Source organism: Pogona vitticeps, chromosome 1 (assembly GCF_051106095.1).
Source record: "Pogona vitticeps strain Pit_001003342236 chromosome 1, PviZW2.1, whole genome shotgun sequence".
Taxonomy (NCBI): domain Eukaryota; kingdom Metazoa; phylum Chordata; class Lepidosauria; order Squamata; family Agamidae; genus Pogona; species Pogona vitticeps.
The window spans coordinates 189,999,860-190,018,637 of NC_135783.1; positions in this window are offsets into that span (position 1 = coordinate 189,999,860).

The window sequence follows — 18,778 nt, forward strand, 5'->3', positions numbered from 1 at the left end:
AAAAGTTTTAAAAAAACTGACAGCAACCCAGAAACACTCTGAGATCCTACTGGTTTGCTGTAGCAAAGATATTGTCTGATTGCCAGGTCATCCGTAGAACATACCAAACAGCAGCAGACTAAATGCCCATGTGCGCTCTCTCTCTCGCTCTCTCGCTCTCTCCAGCCTGCAGTAATCTAGTCATTGTAGCGTACAGCCCAGAAGACAGAACAAAAAGCATGTGCACTTAGCTTGGAGTGCAGTGGCTCAGATAGCTTTCTGATGGATGCCACTCTAGCTGCTGCACTCTGTAACCAATCCTCCAAGGTCACATGTGGCAAACATCCCATTTTTGACTATGCAAAGAATGTGCTCTGTCTCTGACCTATAGCCTTTCCCCAGAAATTCTTCTCTAGGCAACCCAACAGCTCAGTTTTGCAATTTTTTCCCAAATCAAATGGACATTCCTAGAAGCTGATGAGACTGATCCCATGCTTGGTGAGAGATGGCTCCCCTGCACACAACTGGTAAGGCTTCAGCCAGATAAGACAACCCTTCTTCTTCCGCAGGGCTCGCTTGTCCAGCCCGTCCACAGGACAGTGGCAGATGGCAGCAGGGGCAGTGGACAGGGAGCATGGTGGCAGTGGGAGCAGAGACAGATTTGAGGGTCAAAGAGGCCCACAACTACCACCACTTCTGCCAAAATGCACTCCCTAACTACCTCCTTCCAGTTGCCTGCCAGGCAAGCAAGCCTTGAGGAGGATGAAGCTACTGAAGCTGATTGCCTGGGCAAAAACACCGTTGCTGGGTGGCCAGTGATGGCTGGCTAGTGTAGTTCCTGCCCAGAGGGGTGGCCAGCTAGTGGCTGTATTTTTGCCACATTGAAACGTGTTTGTGATAGGAGCATTTTTGCTCTGGATTGCAGATAAACATCAGTAAAAGGTACTGTGGGTTCTCTGCAACATTTCATTCCAGCCTGGGAACTGAGATCCAGGATCTCTGGAGGGCCAACATTTAAGAACCTTTGCACGACTAGAACACTTCAGTTTTGTCATCAACTTCCTTAGCCTTGGGCCTTTTGTTGCACATTTAGGGATAATTCCACACTGGCCTCTTTAGCTCTAGTGGAAGGTCACATGAACTGCAGTGCTTGAAAAAAGAAAATGTGAATTAATTCACAGAAGCAGTTGCACCGACAGCACCCATCTCTGTTTGTCACCCATTATTACATTCTTAGAACCATCAAGAGAACAGGTAAGAAGAAGAGAGGAAACCATGCAGGAAAACATAAGGGTTTTCTCACCTCTTAAGAAAAAATTACTCCTCGCTCCGTATGTCTATGGATCAATTGGTAGTGTGGTGATAGAGATTTATCGACTCCACATCCTGGTTTATTTGTTGTGAGCACCAGAGAGTAATCAGAATCAAAGCAGAGGACGGTCTGTCTTCTCTGAGATCATTCTGAGCCAGATTGATTCTCTCAGCCTGAACTCAAAGGCTCTCCAGATTTACAAAAGTACGTAACCGTGTCTCTGGTGGTGACTGTCTTTCAGGACTTGCAGGCATTAGGCCACAAACTGGAGACCCTCTCTCAGCCACTAGATATTGCCTGATGGACCTGCAGTTCCCATCAGCCCTCAACAACATAGCCAATGAGGAAGAATGCTAGGCGTTACAGTCAAACACCTGGAGAGCTGCATATTTCTGACACTTGTGTTAGGGCACCCAAGTTTATCCTCCACTCAGTGGTTTAGGTATCTAGCTGAGGAGCTAGAGGTTGGGAGTTCAATTCCCTTCCTGGGAGAAGAGCCAGCCTGGGTGGCCTTGGGCCAGCTGCAGAGTCCCAGGGCACTCCCAGGAGAAGGGGATGGGAAACCACTTCTGAGTACTCCCTACCTGGAAAGCCCTGGAAAGCACCACACTACCAGTTGCCATGTCAGAATTGACTAGACTGCACATGATTATCATGATATTATTATATTAGCAGGATACACAAAATTGCGCCAAGAGCTCTCCATGGTGTTTGCTTTGGTCACATTCCAAATCATTTCACTACCAAAATAAAGGGCAGAACTGGGACATCTAGGACTCCTTGTGATCCAATAAAATGGCTTTTTAAAACAAACAAACAAATCTCTCTTGGTGACAGTTTATAGCACAGTGATACGTGGCTGACATATTGGATGACCCAAATGCTTTCCTTCAGAACATGATGTTTACTTTGGGAATAATGCTTTATCCCAGCATTAGATTACATATTAAATGGAGTCAATGAGTCGTGGCAACAATCAGGGGTGGGGGTGGGCAACTTAGAATTTATATCTTGACTATAACTCCCAGAATCCTTCAGGAAGCATGGCCAGTCCCTATGCTGCCAGGGTGGCTATACCAAAAATAGCTTTTTCCAAGCTATGAATGAGGATGTTGGTCTTCCGCTCGAGCAACCCAGGGTTGAGTCCTTCAGTTATGAAGCTTACTGGCATGTTCTTTGCAGGAAGAAGCTCCTGAGTTCAATCCCAGGCATCACCAGATAAAAGGGATTAATTCCCAGGTCAAAAAATAGACTTTTAACTGAAACCCCGAGGAACTGCTTACTTGAGCAGAGAAGCCTGATCGAGTCTAAGGAAGCTTCCTATAGCCCTGTCTTCATGACATAATAATGATTACATCCCGCCACGTGAAATCCGATTTATGGTGAGCCGTTTCAGGGTTTTCTGGGTATTTCGTACTCTGAAGCAATTTATGAGGCCCTTCTACTGGGGGGTGCTCTGAGATGCTTCGGTTTGCCCAAGTCTACACAGGCTGCCGCTTCTCCTGGGAGGCATGAGTGGCACTGTGATTAAACTGCAGTACTGCAGTCAAGCTTCTGCCCACGACCTGAGTTTGTTCCCAACATGTTTAGGTAGCCAGCTAAATGCTGACTCAGTTAGTAAAATGAGTGTCCAGCTCAGCAGGGGGGGGAGAGGCAACTAATTATGTTGTAAAGTTCCCAGAGAGTGCTCTAGCACTATGGGTCAGTATATACGTTGAAGTATCAACACGATAGGGAATTGAACTCCCAACCTCTGGTACCCAGTACGCTGAACTGTCCACCCAGTTACTCTCCCAGCATAAAATTTCTTAAATATAACTTGTCAGTTTGAGCCACTTAATGAAGGAGATGTATGTAAATAAACTGCCAAGGAAATTCAATCTCTTCTCCACCTCTGGTGGCAGGAATTTTGATGTGGACCAGTGGCTGTATTGTGATGTGTATGCATTCAAGAGTGCCCTTGATATTACGGGGAAATATCAGTTTGTTGTCTTGAAATGCTGCTTTTCTTTAAGAGCTGGGGCTCTAGGCATCTTGAAAAACTGTTAAAAATCAATAAAAAATTAAAATGCAATAGACTTACAAACATTTAAACAGGATTAAACTTATCAGAATATTTACATTAACAGTAAAATACCTTAATTTTGAAATGCTAAGTTAAAAACACAAATAATTTATTTTTCCGAAAGAGCTCCCACATGTTGCATAATAAAATCTTACAGTCTGAAGCACTTAATTTCCAAAGGGCTGCCAGAATGAAAAAGGGATTTGCCTGCCGCCTAAAGATAGCAAGGAGGGAAGAAACCCAGCATCTCTTGGCAAGGAGCTCCAGGCCTTGGGCAAATCCACCAAGAAGACCCTCAGATAAAAGATGCGGCTGAAGCTGTCGGGTCTGAAGGCAACGTTCAAAGTCTTGCAGCTTACCCTGAATGAAAGAAGACTTTGTCACAACGTGTGTTGTCAGTTTCATCCTATCTAGCAAAGGCCAGTTCTTTGGACCTGGCTTTAGATGATGGAGATGCTGAGGTAAAAGTGAAAAGGGGCTTTTCTGTATCGTGATTAGCCAGTCTCGTCTCCTGTGTGGATTACAAAGGAGGAGCAGAGTGCCTAATCCCAGGAGGGATGTGTTGTATTAAGTTCTCCTCATTTCAAGTAACCGGTTTTGAACCAACTCAAAAGCAGCAACAGTGACTCACTGTGCCAGGCCTGTTGAGATGTTGAATTCAGTGAGACTTTTCTCCTGGATAAATTGCAAAGGATTACAGTCTTGTGTAGATTGTCCTACATCAAACATTGAGCCAACGGAACTCTTAAACTGCAGAACTTTTCAGTGTGGGAATTACCTCACATCCATGTTCTTATTTATTCCCAGAGCCACCCTGACAGTTAGATAAGAACAAAAGAGTTGCTGCTGACACAGGCAGGGATGCAAATAGCACACTCTTCGTACTGCTGTCCGAGTCATGCAGCCACATTCGGGGTTGGAGTGGCACCCAATTACTGTGGGTTTTTCCAAATTAATCAGCTCCATCTTTCTTAACAGGAATACGAATTGAATCATTGCATGGAACGGTATCGGAGGAAAACCAGTGTCAGGCCTACATGTGTGAGAGAGATGAGAGGAGAAAAAGGGATACCAGGCTGCTAAAGGCGGTTCAGAGTTCATCATGGTGAACAATCCTAAGCAAAAATAGGAGCTTGAGCCTTTCTAGCGTTCAAGCTTCCAAGCCAGCTGATGCTATGATGCAGGTTATGAAAAAGGCACAAGCAGCTATTTATTAGGTGTATTGTAAGATAATTCACACACACACACACACACACACACACACACACACACACACACACACACACACACACACACACACACACACACCCCATCCCTCCCTTCCTCCCTCCCTCCCTTCATTCATTCATTCTGCCTTATTAGACTTTTCTAATTTGATGAAACCTTAAAATAGTAAATAGAATCATAGGATCATGGAGATAGAAGGGGCCTATAATGTCATCAAGTCCAACCCAAAGTCCCTCAATGCAGGAATACAAATCAAAGCAGATCTGACAGATGATTGTCCAATTCCTCTTGAATGCCTCTGCCATAATGGGTCCCATTCTCATACTGCTCTATCAGTTAGGACATATATAGAGAGAGAGATAATATCCTGTTTCCCTTTAAAGAAGACCTAACCTGAAAATAAGCCCTAGTATGATTTTTCAGGATGCTTGTAATATAAGCCCTACCCCCAAACAAGCCCTAGTTAAGTGAAACCCTGCCCTCCACCACTGTGCAGCAACCAGAAGATGATGACATGACCGTCTTTGAATAAATGTAGATGGTTGTACATGAAAAAATAAAACACCCCCTGAAAATAAGCCCCAATGTGTTTTTGGAGCAAAAATTAATACAAGACCCTGTCTTATTTTCAGCGAAACATGGTATGTATGTATGTATGTATGTATGTATGTATGTATGTATGTATGTATGTATGTATGTATGTATGTATGTATGTATGTATGTATGTATGTATGTATGTGTATGCATCACACCTGCACATGAGCTGTGACAAGCATTTTTCTATTTCTGGAAAATCTCTCTAGTTCGTAAAGAACAACTGCAACAGCTAAGGTCTACTCTAGAGCAACAGGAGACAATAATTTCACCATACCCTGGCTGTATTTGCTTGAGATAGGAATTGAAACTATCCTGTCAAGTATCCCTGTGCTTGAAAACTGTTCCATGTGATATCTCACATATATTTTTGGTAGAACTTCCCTCTATGTTGTCAAGTTATCTGCATGAATCTGCCAGAAGTGAAAAACCAATGCATGGAAAATACCCATTTGTAGCTATTTTCATCCATTTATTTATTCACGAGATTCTGAAGTCCCAAGTATTATGAATCCAGGCCACTTTATCATGAGAAACTAAACAGATACCAAAGTATTTTTAACAATAAAATAAAATAATGTAGCTAAATGGTATGAAATTTCTCTATTATTTATGAATTTATGTGTTGCATCTTTAGTAGAAAGGAATAATGCACTGAATCCTATTGCTAGTCTCAGTTAGCAGTGACTCAGTGGGACTTTGGTAAGTCAACACATAACACCAGATCCCATGATCTGATGACTCTTTGCTAGCTGGGACCAATCATTGTACTTAGCCCAATGTATACTAAAAAGAAATAGCACAACATCACTTTTAATTTAATGTGGTATCTCTAAAGACAAGCAAATAATAACAGTCCTACAAAATTTAATTTCAAATTCAACTGTTTAATGGATGGGGCTGTAGAAAAGAACAAAGGGAAGAAGAATGCGGGGGGGGGGGGTGAGAAACAAAGGCAGGAGCCACTTCCAAACCAGACCTTAAATATCACCTGGAAGCTCCAGAAGGGTGAACCTCATCACTGATGGGCAGAGTGGGAAGACACCTGCAAGGGCAGGTATCTACCATGTCCTTTTCCCCCCCCCACACACACCACCCCAGCTACTCTGAGCACTGTAGCTAAGCTCAAAGGAAATGGGAAAGCCTGAGGAGAATGGCAGACAAGATCTTTGGTAATTAAGAACCCCCAGTGCATAAAACCTGCATAAAACCTTGTCTCCTTGTCTCCCATTCCTATGCTCAGTTCTCCTGCTACTGATGTGTCCTTTACATCTCCCGCACTTGCCATCTGAGCAGCTCAACTGCCTCAACATGAGGTGGCTCACAAGCAAGATCTTGGCTTAGCGCTCCCCCAACTTGTGGCCTAGAGATCCACCACACCTTGATTCCCAACACGTGTTCAACACATAGGAGAGTATAATTATTATTATTATTTAAATTGGAAGAGCTGTCAGATGACAGTCCTTTATTTGAAGGTTTCCTGAAATTGGACAGATCCTCTGTCCTCATTCAATTTTTTTAAAAAATTAAAAATCTTTAAAAGGGACTAAATTTGTTCATCAGCGATCAGCAAGCTGAGCAGGTGTGCAAATCGCCTTCTTCCAGCCTTTTCTACGATGGGGCTGAGATGTACTGGTTTTTTAAAAATATATATATATAGTAATTATTTTTAAATGTGCAGTGCACCTATACATATAAATCAGTGTGTAGAAATGCTGTCTTTTCTTTTCTTTTCTCAAGAGGCTGAGCAGCTATGCTAGCCATCCACGGGCTGTTACTCTTTTTTTTAAAGGCTACCTATGAAATAAAAAGCTGAGTTCCTCTTATAAATTTGCTATAACTTCAGCCAAGAGACGCGATGCATTTAACTGAAAAGACGGGGCACGCCTGCTAGAGCAATTTCTTCCCAACTCCCTCTGGAATTTCTGCACTTTCACATATTTATTCAGAAACATTTTGTGTTCAGGCTTCCTTCACATTTCTGTTTTTAGTTTGCTTTTATGGCCCCGTGGGACTGCTACACAATTGTTCACTTTGTAAAAAGAAGAAGAAGTTCTTATATATATATATACTATATATACTGTATATAATTGGTAGTCTGGGATTAAATGGGAGATTTAGCCTTTTTTAGGAAGGGTCTAAGAAGCTGCTCTAAAATGAGTAAGAACATTCATATATCCAGACCAACGTTAGGTTCTGAAGGCAACCCTCCAGGAATTTTTGGGGGAACGTTTTCCCAATCATGACACCCAGCATCCATTAACATTTCAAGTTCAAGTAAGGAAGCCAAAGACTTGAGTCAAGGAACATGATAGAGTGGTGCCCCCCTTAACGATTACCCGCTCCACGACGAAATCGCTTCACAACGATGTTTTTGCGGTCGCTTTTGCGATCACAAAACAATGTTTAAATAGGAAAAAACCATTTGACAAAGATCGGTTCCCTGCTTTAGGAAACGATTTTTCGCTTAACGACAATCAGAAACAGCCAATTGTCGGGTTTCAAAATGGCTCCCCGCTGTGTTAAGGATGGATTCCTCGCATTACAGGCACCAGAAAATGGTCGCCCTATGGAGGATCTTCGCTAGACGGTGAGGTATTTCGCCCATTAGAACTCATTAACCGGTTTTTAATGCATTCTAATGGGTTTTTTAACTTTCACTTGACAACGATTTTGTTGTACAGCTATTTTGCTGGAACGGATTATCATCATCAAGCGAGGCACCACTGTATATGCAAAGTGTGTGTGTTATCCGTGAACTATAAAATGTGTTGTTGGTTTTTCCAGTGGTTCCATTTCTGAAGTAAGCAGGTTAGGATAAGCTTGATGGCTGGAACAGCTAAGATTTCAGCTTCCCAATGAGAAATGTTAAGAATTTAAGGATGTACAGTTTTCCTCTGCTTAGGTTTTGCAACTTCATAAGTTGCAAAGAAGTTTGTATTTGTTTTGGGACGTAAGCACAGGATACATTTGCAACACAGCAGCTTTGAACAGCGTCTTTAGGACGAGAACATTTCCATCCCCTTCAAACCGCAAAGCTGTTGTCTCATCCGTTGTTGTTCTGAGAGACCTCCCTCAGTTGTAACTCCACTTCAACTGTGAAAATAGGTACTGTACCCTATTTCCCCCAAAATAAGACCTAACCTGATAATAAGCTCTAGTATGGTTTTTCAGGATGTTCATAATATAAGCCCTACCCCAAAAATAAACCCCAGTTTAGTGAAACCCCACCCTCCACCATTGTGCAACCAGAAGAAGATGACATGATTGTCCTTGAATAAATGTAGATCATTGTAAATGAGAAAAGATAAAACATCCCCTGAAAATAAGCCCTAATGCTTTTTTTGGACCAAAATTTAATATAAGACCTGTCTTATTTTAGGGGAAACACGGTAGATAGATTTTTCCTAGCCTTGACCGAGAATTCACCTGCTAGTATATAGATCTACGTTGCTGATGGAATTCAAGAAAACATTTCAGTGAAAGAAATACAAGAAGTAAATCAGATGGCTATCACGGTGAAGCCTTCTCTGTGTCAGCACATTAACTATGGATGCTCTCCCCAGAGAGATTTCACCTGGAACCTTCCTGGTTGCCTTTCATCATTGGCAAACATTTTTTTCCCCGGACATTTCGCACCAAAACATTCTCTCAGGCACTGTTCTAAGTTAATTTTGTAGTTATCAGAGCTTTCTAGTTTAACAGTGGTAAGGAGGAAAACTATATTTACATTTAGTTACCAAGGGAATTTGATGGAAGACTGCTTTAAAACAACTGAAATAAATGAAAGCATGAACAAAGAAACGAATGAATCAATTAATAATTGAATGCCTTATTAAAGTGTTAGTGAAGAATCTAAACGTAAGGGTGGGCCTCTTGTATATAAACGGCAGTTGCCGAAACAGATCCTCTGAAACATGAATAATGTTAATGAAAGAGTAGTACATGAAGTTTTGTGTTTCTTCCATATTCCCCACTTTCATGTAAGTGTTCGGTATCCTTTCACCCTTTGTCTGTCAAAACAACTGAAAAAAATTTCACATAATAGTTTTGCAAGGCCTGCTCTCAGCAGCAAACCCTAACATCCACCGGGGGGGAGTGAGAATTTTGAATCTGTGAAAGGGCCTGGAACCCAATGGGGAGTGCGGTTTGCTTCAGTTTTCCTCGTGGAATTCTATGTGCTGAGCGCCTAGTGCCCTCCATCTTGTATTGTTGCCTGCCTGCTGTGTCTCCATCTTGGATTCCCTCCTTTTTTGCTTTAATTTGGGGGGATTCTCCCTACATTTCTTTGGATTAGTTTTGCTGTTGGCAGCTAGCCTGCTGGTTCCAGCATGCCTTTCTGGGATTTTTATTTTTTAAAAAAAATCTTTCTCCCTTTTGCAGGGGATGGTAAGGGCTTCCCTTTCTTGGATAATTTTTGCCACTCACTGTCTGGTCTGCCTGCTCGACTAAAAGAAGGGAACAGAAGGCATAGGGAGAAGCGAAATGTCCCCATATTCTAGTAGTTTTGAGTTGGGATGGGCTTTGGCTGTATTTTTTCCTGTATTTTTTTTAGTGGGGTGGTTTTAAAAAACAACAACAACACACACATACATTGTATTGCTATTTTTGGTTGTTTTCCCTGTTTGCTTTATTTTTAAAAAAGTTATTTGGTTAATTTACTGAGCATTCTGTTATACAGTATATGTATATTTTGGTGGGTTTTGCAGGGGAGCTGTTTTGTTTGCTTCTTTGGGGTGGGTAGCCATGGGAAGTGGACTTTGTGATTATGACAATGTGGCAATGTGGATTTCTGCATAGATCCAATGATGATCTTCCTTTTTTATGTGTTGTTGCTTGGTTCTCTGTCGCCTTGCCTCTTCTTTTTTGACGTAGTTTTTAAGGGTGTTTTAGGCTTTAGGATTGCCAGAAAACACAAATAAATGGGAAACCAGGATGAAGCTTTCCCTTTCATGTAAACCTAAAGGACTGCTACATGAAAAATGGGAAAATAAAATTGGCATCCTCTGAAAAACCTGAAACAAAAGAAATACGAAGATTTTCACCACGCACATCCCTATGTAAGTGGTGAAATGCATCAGATCACAAATGCATCAGATCACTTATAAAATGAGCCAGGCATGTGAAACATTTCACTTCAAATGGCAAGGGTCCTGAATTATGCACGATGGTGCTTTCAGTTTACCACAGGTTTTCAAATATTACAAATATGGTATCAATTTTTCCCCTTAAACAATGATTCCTCACACTAATAAAAGCCTGGAGCACTTCTGATTTACAGATAACAGAGGCTGACAGAGTGACGTTTGGCCATGTGGAGATATAAGATTGTAGATCTCCCAGGTCTGCAGTAAACACATAGGCCCAGGCTGTTTTGTAGAAGTGTGTGGGATTACATCAAGACAGAATGTGGCTCAGTTACAAAGGGCATTTATCCTTGCCTTTCTTGTCTCTGTGATCTCACAGGTAGGTTAAGACATTTCTGCTCCTTGGGTGGTCCAACCCCATAGAAAGGGAGAGAGAGCAGAAGGTGTGGCTTTGTTACCGGCAGGCTTCTCCATCCCACAAGGCAGGGTGTATTTAGGGTGGTTTGTCCTCTTGCAGGAGGCCCCCCAAGCGGCTGTGTGAAAAGGCTTGCACTAGCAATCCCTGCTCACCAGGAGGAATGTCAAATCAAACCCAAGCCAAAAACAAAAGAAGAGTTTTATTACCGCATCTTGATAAACTGGATCCTTGATCATTGTTTTAGAATTAATTTAATGTATTTGTTTTCCTCCTGTGAGCTCCAATTGGCATTCATGGTCCTCCTGCTCTTCCCCAATTTCCACAACGTGAGGTCAGGCATGAGGTCACCTCATAAGCTTCATGATGAAGTGAAGATTTGGACCCAAGTCTCCCAAATTCTAGTCCAGCTCTCTAACCATGACACCCCATGGGCTGCAAATCCACCTAGCCTATGGGAGATGCCATCTACTATGGTACATCACAAATGGGGAGGCATCAAGCAGGGGTCCCCAACGCTCGGTCCATGGCTCAGTGCCCGTCCATGGCCTTGGCCGGAAAGGGCAGCGGAGACAGATCTCCAGCCCCCCACACATATTCCCCCCCTGCACGCCCACCCACGCTGCTCCTTCGGGCATGCATGCATTTGTGCATGCGTGTGACTGCTCCCCACCCCTTTGTGCATGTGTGCAAGTGCGAGGGGTGCCCCTCCACGCACAGACCCCACCCACCCCCAAACTGGTCCTCATTGTCAAAACGGTTGTGGATCACTGGTGTCAAGTATGTGGCCTGTCCAGGCTGTTGCCATCTATGAGATTTGCACAACCTGCTCTGGGGCTGGGAAAGAGCAAAACTACGCAGAACTTAGCAAGGCCAGTTCTGTGGTCTGGGAGCTTAAGGAGGAAGACTCTGTAGTAGCCAAAGTCTAGAACCCATCCTTTGCCTACGGAAGAGCCCAGATCCTTTTTCTGGCATCCTTAGTTACAAAAAGACTGTGTGAGAAGAGTGACAAGAAGTGCTGTCATACCTGAGGCCCACATATGTGTTGTGTTCCCACAGAGGCCAACCGTGTGGCTGTGGGAAGCCCACAAAGAAGAGATGGGTGCCATGTCCCTCTCTCACTTGAGTTATCGGCCACTTTGTACTGAGAGGTATATTGCCTCTGACCATGGAGGCAAATACAGGAGGACTACAGTATCCGTGGAGGATGAGTTCCAAGCTTTCCCTTGAGGATGCTGAAAAAAAAATGAAACTACTGTAGTGGGCACTGTACATAACATGAGATCTCTATCTCCCTCTAGTGGCCAATTCTGGCAAATACATCCTGAAAATAAGTATAAATACGTATTTCTGGAGTTTTTAATTTAATATTTTCAGGCAACGGATAAGTGAATCAGTGGATATTGATCCCATGGATGGGGAGATCCTACTAGGTAGCTATCATCAGCTAACAACAGAGCTGTCACTAGGGGCAGGGTGATTGAGACTTTGACGCAAGGTGGTAAAATTTAGAAGGTGCAAAAAACTGCTGTTGGCAGAGCATGAATCCACCTGTTGGCATTTACATCTTTTGGCATTTACAGCAAACCCGCCTGCTTGGAGCCTGCCGTAGCTCTTTGTTAGGTGGAGGGGCACGGAAGAAAACAAGGGGGCTCTGTACAAAACCAGTATGGGCTGCCATAAGCTCAGTCCACGCGTTTCTCCCTCTGTCCTCTACCGGCATGCACCAATCCATATGGCACCCAACGCTCATGTGCCAGAACTGGCTTGGATTTAAATAAATAAATAAATAAATAATGAATGAATGAATGAATGAATGAATGAATGAATGAATGAATGAATGAATGAATGAATGAATGTGCTGCTATTCATCTCCAAAAAGTGGCCTGAGAAAGGTGGGTCTCAAACTTATCAAGGGCCCTGTTGGTGGCGGTGTGGTGACTCTTGGCCTGGTGGCAGTAGGCCAGCTACTTCCCTCTCCTGGCATGGTGGCTTAATGTGGTGGCTGAGGAGGGTGTTGGGGCATGCTGGGAGGCTGATGTAGGTTGGAGGAGGTCACCACAGCACACTGCTCCCTGAGGGTTGGGGGTGGAGGAGAGATCACACCTCCATTTTCTCCTTCTGATTGAGGCTTTAGTTATGTCTCTAGTGGCATTAGAGTTATACATGGATTCTGAACTACACAGGGGTCTGGCGCTCCTGACCCCAGCCTTGCTGAAGGGAGACGTGTCATAGCCTTTGCAGTCATGAAGATTAGGCAGGAAGTAGGGAGGGGTAAATGGTGTGTAGATAATATTAGGCTAGCCAGACTCATGGTCCAACCTCTTACGTATATGGCAGATCCTAAGAATGTAACAATCGGCACCAAGAGAATGTGGAAACATTATTTTGTGCCCCACCTCACAGAACTTCTCAACCATCATGTTGATGCTGATGGGGGGGGGAGGGGGCTTCTGGGAGTCACCGTCCAAAAAAAGTAACTTATCCAAGCTCTGAAAAGGAACAGCATGCAAACTGAGAACTGGAGCCCCAAACAATCTCACACACACACCCCCCAGCCCTGTAGCTTTTAAGATCCAGGTTGCAATTGCGCCAACGAGGCGCTCTGGCTTCCCTTCCCTGGAGCTCTCCGTTGGCCCCAAAACCTCACATCTCTCTCTTCTCTAGCAAAGCTGAAGAAGGTCAGGTTTCTCATCCTTCATCAGAGAAGGCTTTTGCTCTTGAGAAGACAGGGAGAAGGAGGAGGAGGAAGCAGCGCTGCAGTTGCTTCATCGTATTTTCAAAGAGGAAGATAGAACATACTACCGAACTCAAAATGTCTGTTCCAGGGAAACATTTGTCTTTTGAACAAAGAATATACTGTACCAAACAGGGCTGTAATAACATAAAGGATTGTCCTCAAGATGTTTTGCTATATGAGGTGAAGAATAAGATGGCGCTTCCCCAACCTCAATTCCAGTCCATAATTAAAAACTGAAGCGGAGTGACACTTAAACTTTACTTCAGTCCTCCTGGCCATACTTCTTCATCCTCCATCACACCTGGAGGGCCCTAAGTAGCTTAGTGGGAAGGATGGGGAAAGCTGTCGGTTTTGCACTCTCATATTCTACTTTTAAAAGGGGGGGGGGACCCTCAAAGTTCTTTCCAGCCTGAATATAGAATTTGCAAATGTTGGCATTTTTAAAAAGTAAGATGAAACTTTTTTTTTTACCTAGTTAAATTTGGTAGCTGTTCTTAACATGGAAAAGACCACATTGTACCCACCCACCTCTTCCACATAGCTGTTAAAAATTAGGAGCCTTTCGGGAAAAGAGGTGGCAACTCTAATTCGGCACAGCATGGTTGAAAATATAAAGTTCCCAAGACAGAGTTTTAAAGAATAGGCACTCAAAGACATAAGTCTGCATGGCTTTATTGCTCAGGTTCGGTTTTGCGAAAGAAAGAAAGAAAGAAAGAAAGAAAGAAAGAAAGAAAGAAAGAAAGAAAGAAAGAAAGAAAGAAAGAAAGAAAGAAAGAAAGAAAGAAAGAAAGAAAGAAAGAAAGAAAGAAAGAAAGAAAGAGTAAGTAAGTACATAAGTAAGGTAAAGGTTCCCATTGACATTTTTAGCCCAGTCATGTCCGACTCTAGGGGGCGGTGCTCATCCCATTTTTCAAGCCGTAGAGCCAGCGCTTGTCCGAAGACAGTTTCCATTGCCACGTGGCCAGCGTGACTAGGGAACGCTGTTTTACCTTCCCACCGAGATGGTATCTATTTGTCTACTCACATTTACATGCTTTCGAACTGCTAGGTTGGCAAGGAGCTGGGACAAGCGATGGGAGCTCACTCCGTCACATGGATTCAATCTTATGACTGCTGGTCTTCTGACCCTGCGGCACAGGCTTCTGCGGTTTAGCCCGCAGCACCGCCACGTTCCTCTACATAAGTAGATTGCAGTCAAGGTGAGAAGATTCAGTGCAGATGTGGGCTGCACCTCTGGCCCTTCCACCCTCTGCTGCCTAATGCAGTCATCCCCACTCTGTCAAGTGGCAGGGCCGGTCCCTTTTGACCGAAGACTCATTAAACAAGCTGACTTTGGCTGCACACTTGAGCTACAAGAGCAGTTGGCATTTTTATCCAAAAGCCTTGTGAAAATATGTGTTGCAGCAGCTCATCTGGTAATAACACAAGGTTAGAAATATGGTCAAGTTTACTCATTATCTATGTGATTAAAAAAAAAAAGATTCCATTTATAGCCGTTGTGGAAAAAATTGCCTGACAATAATAATTGAATGGACAAGAGGAAAGTCAAGCCAGACCCATTGTACTCAAGCTGGTAACCACCACTTGTGCAGTGTGTTAATCATGAAAATACAGATACTGTGATTCAGAAAATTATAGAGTAGAATGACAGCGTTAATTGTAATATGAAAAGGAATGGCTAATTGGTATACCTGAGGTATTCTCTCGATCTTACCAATAAGACAGTAGGAGGTTATAAGAATTTAGGTTCACTTTGTTCTTAGCTATTGTGTTATTTAAAAAGATGGGGGGGGGCTTTGTATTTGTATGTATGAATAGGAAGCCTGCTGACACAAGTGGCCAGCCTGATTAACACCCACCCCCAGAACTCTCCGGACCACTTACCGTGCATGGCTGGCATCATCTTCAGCATCCCAACTGCGACAGCAGTCGGACCGCTGCAGCCCCACCTCCCTGCTTGCCTGTCCGCTCTGGCAAGAGGGATGGGAGGACAGATCACCCTGCTCAGTCGCAGAGTGGCCAGGTAAGCAGAGAGGTGGGGCTGTGGCAGCCAAGCTACTGCCGCAATTGGGGCCCTAAAGATGATGCCAGCTGCGCTCACACTTGCCTGGTAAGTGGTCCGGTGAGTTCTGGGGGTGGGTGTTAATCGGGCAGGCCAACTGTGCTGGTGGGCTTCAGATTCATAGTTCAGTCTCTAATAACTACGTTGAGGTGCGGGGGATGGAGAGAGATTTATTTATGAACTATGATGTTGAACAGTATCCCGTTCAACATTTACATGTGTGGAACGCCAACTGTGGAATCTGCTATGGGCATCGGAGAAGATGCCAGCTGCGTGTCCAGGTGAACATGTCTGGATTCTCATGAAATCACAGTGAGAACTTCTGCCGCGGGAGTTACGTGTGCACAGAAATATTGAACAGGATACTGAGCTTAATAAAGGGATTTTTAAAGCAGACTTAACAGGTTCCTGTACACTAAACAGTGTCTATATAAATACCATATTTTCCCATGTATACAACCCCCCCAATGTATAAGACGACCCCTTAATTTGTCCCTTGTGGGAGGCGGAGGAGCAGTCAATAGGCAGCTGCGAGGGGCGGCCCAGCGCGGCTGCTCCTCTACCTCCCTCTCCTCCTGCTTCTGCTATCTCCGCCGCCCAGTCGTCTTCTCCAGTGTGACTGCCGAGGCTCACCTCCAGCTCACATTGCCATCTTGTCCCCTGCCTGAAGGGAGCCCACAAGTGGCACTGGAGGAGGCGATCTTGCAGCGGAGGCACTCAATAGGCAGCAGCGAGCGACAGCCGAGCACAGCTGCTCTTTTACCTCCATCTCCGCCTGCTGCTGCAGGTGCCTCTGCTGCCAGATCGCTTCCTCCAGTGCCACTCATGGTCTCCCTTCAGGCAGGGGACAAGGTGGCGACGTGAGCTGGAGGTGAGCCCTGGCAGTCGCACTGGAGGAGGTGATTGGACAGCGGTGGCAGCAGTCAATGTGCAACTGTGAGAGGCGGCCGAGCGCGGCTGCTCCTTTGCCTCCACCTCCTTCCATGTATAAAACAACCCTCAATTTTTCCTCTAATGGTTTTAGGAAAAAGTGTTGTTTTATACATGGAAAAATACAGTAATAATCATGTGCTGACTTAGGGTGCCCCTTTTCAGATCTTCCAGCTAGAAAATACTCAGAAGAGGTTGACCCTTCCCTTCTTCTAGGGGCACCCTGGGATTGTACAGCTTGCCCAAGGGCACACCGGCCAGCTATACTCACAGGAGGCACAGCGGCAGAATTGAACCCCCAACCTCTCTCTCAACAGCCAGACATGTAAAGCACTGAACTCTATGCACAGGTAAATACAGCCTTCCAAAGCATCCTGCAGCACTCTTGCTTTCTTTTTATTTTATAGAGTTTACGTTAAAATCTTTGCTAGCCTCTTCTACAACATAGTGGTCCTTGCTTCCTTCCAGTTAAGTGTGTTTAGTAACAAGACAGCTGAAGCTCTGTTTTGTTTCTATAATCATGAAACAGATACTAATGAGTTTTAAAATGCAAAACTGCCAATTTTCAAAGCCGTTCTTTTTCTTTATGAAGGTTATCAAACAAGTGCTTTGTTGGAGTTTGGCTTTTTGCATCTAGGAATCATTTAACAGTGGTGGAGAAGAATGGGGTACAGGAACATAAACATAAGGTTATTATTGTAACGGCTGGATATCTCAGTGGTTTGGGTGTCTGACTGCAGAGCCAGAGGTTGGGAGTTTGATTCCCCCCATCTGTGCCTCCTTGACAGGGGCTGGACTGGATGATCCATAGGGTCCCTTTCCAGCTCTGCAGTTCAAAGATTAGGATTCATCTTAACCGCCATGACTGAAATTAATACATATTGACTGAAATCTTGTTCCATAAATTACACCACGTAAGACCAATGGCTTCAACAGCTGTGGCAACTTTTCAGAACTAAAACATTTCTGATTTCTCCACAGAAGGTCTTGAAGCTCCCGTGGAATCTGTTCTGTTGTCCAGAAGCTGCCAGGGGCCACAGAGTGAGAGTGTCAAGGTTTGAAACCTTGGCTACTTAAAGAGTGTTAAAATGATGATGGGGAAGGCGGGAAAAACATGCTTTGAAAATGAGACTGTTTTCGATACATTTTGACTTTGACTTTTGGAAGTCATGTTGTTCATACGGAACATAAAAGCAAGGTAGACAAATAGAGCTTATTGTATTAGACAAGCTGTTGTTGCCTGGGATTACTGCAACAAGGAAAAGACTTATATTTTGATACTCAGATTAATTTCAATAGGATTGTGATTGGTTTCAATCATCGAGGGAGACATTGGGAATGTTTCATTTCTCTGAGATTGTATGGTTGGTGGTGACATCGTCTGCCTTACACCACATCCCTTACCGCAACAGGATTTTAGCCAGAGGACTCTAAAAGTAACCTTTCACATACGTAAACACAATGGGATGGGCAACTTCAGATGCAAGTTTTGTCTCATTAAGATACCTCACGGCCTGTATTTCCACTGTCAAAATGTAGTAGTAATGGAGTGAGGGCATTTAAATCATGCATCTTCAGTGCTTTCATTACCTTGTAAAAGTTCACTGCCTGTGTTGCTACGAGCCATTAGAACAACCATCTGTTTGCTCTAAACAACATTTTGCTCATTATCTGCCAAATGTGGGTAGCAACACACTACAATACATCCCAAGAAGAAACGAAATGGTGCAAGCTCTTTCCCGTTATATGGGCTTTCTCCAGGTGTTGCTGGAATTTGGTGGTGCCGTTACCCCAGCAATGTGGTGGTTCTGGTTCTCAGGGGTCCTTGGAAGCCCAGACGTGGCCCAGGTGCCACGTGCTGCCCGCATGATTTTCACCTCTGCTGGATCCGTGGACATCTGGCCCAATTGCTGGATACCTGGCCCCACAATATACATTCACAAGCAGCTGTCCGAAACCTCCCGGAGTACAAGCTTTCAGAGCCTAGAGCAGAAGCACAGAGATGTGGTGTCATCTGCTTTCCGAGCGGCCACCGCATGGGATCATTCACTGCGGCAAGTCCAGGCAGAGAGCTGATGCATCCAAAGCTGATCTCACCCGCTGCCAATGTTGAGAATGCAAGAAACAATATATGGGCAAGACCTGCTGTAATTCCTCTCATTTGGGGGGAAACAACGGCGGCAAGTCAGCTCTCGTGAAAGGATCAGCCAGTGGCCAGACAGTGAGAAGCAAAGCCCATCAGATAGGAAAAGGCATCCTGGCTTAAAAAAACGTGTCGGGGCCTGAACCCTTCTGGGCTCAAAAGGCTTTTCTGTGCTCAGCAGGCCTTTCATCCCGGAGGCAGCCAGCCGAGCAGCAGGTGCTCCC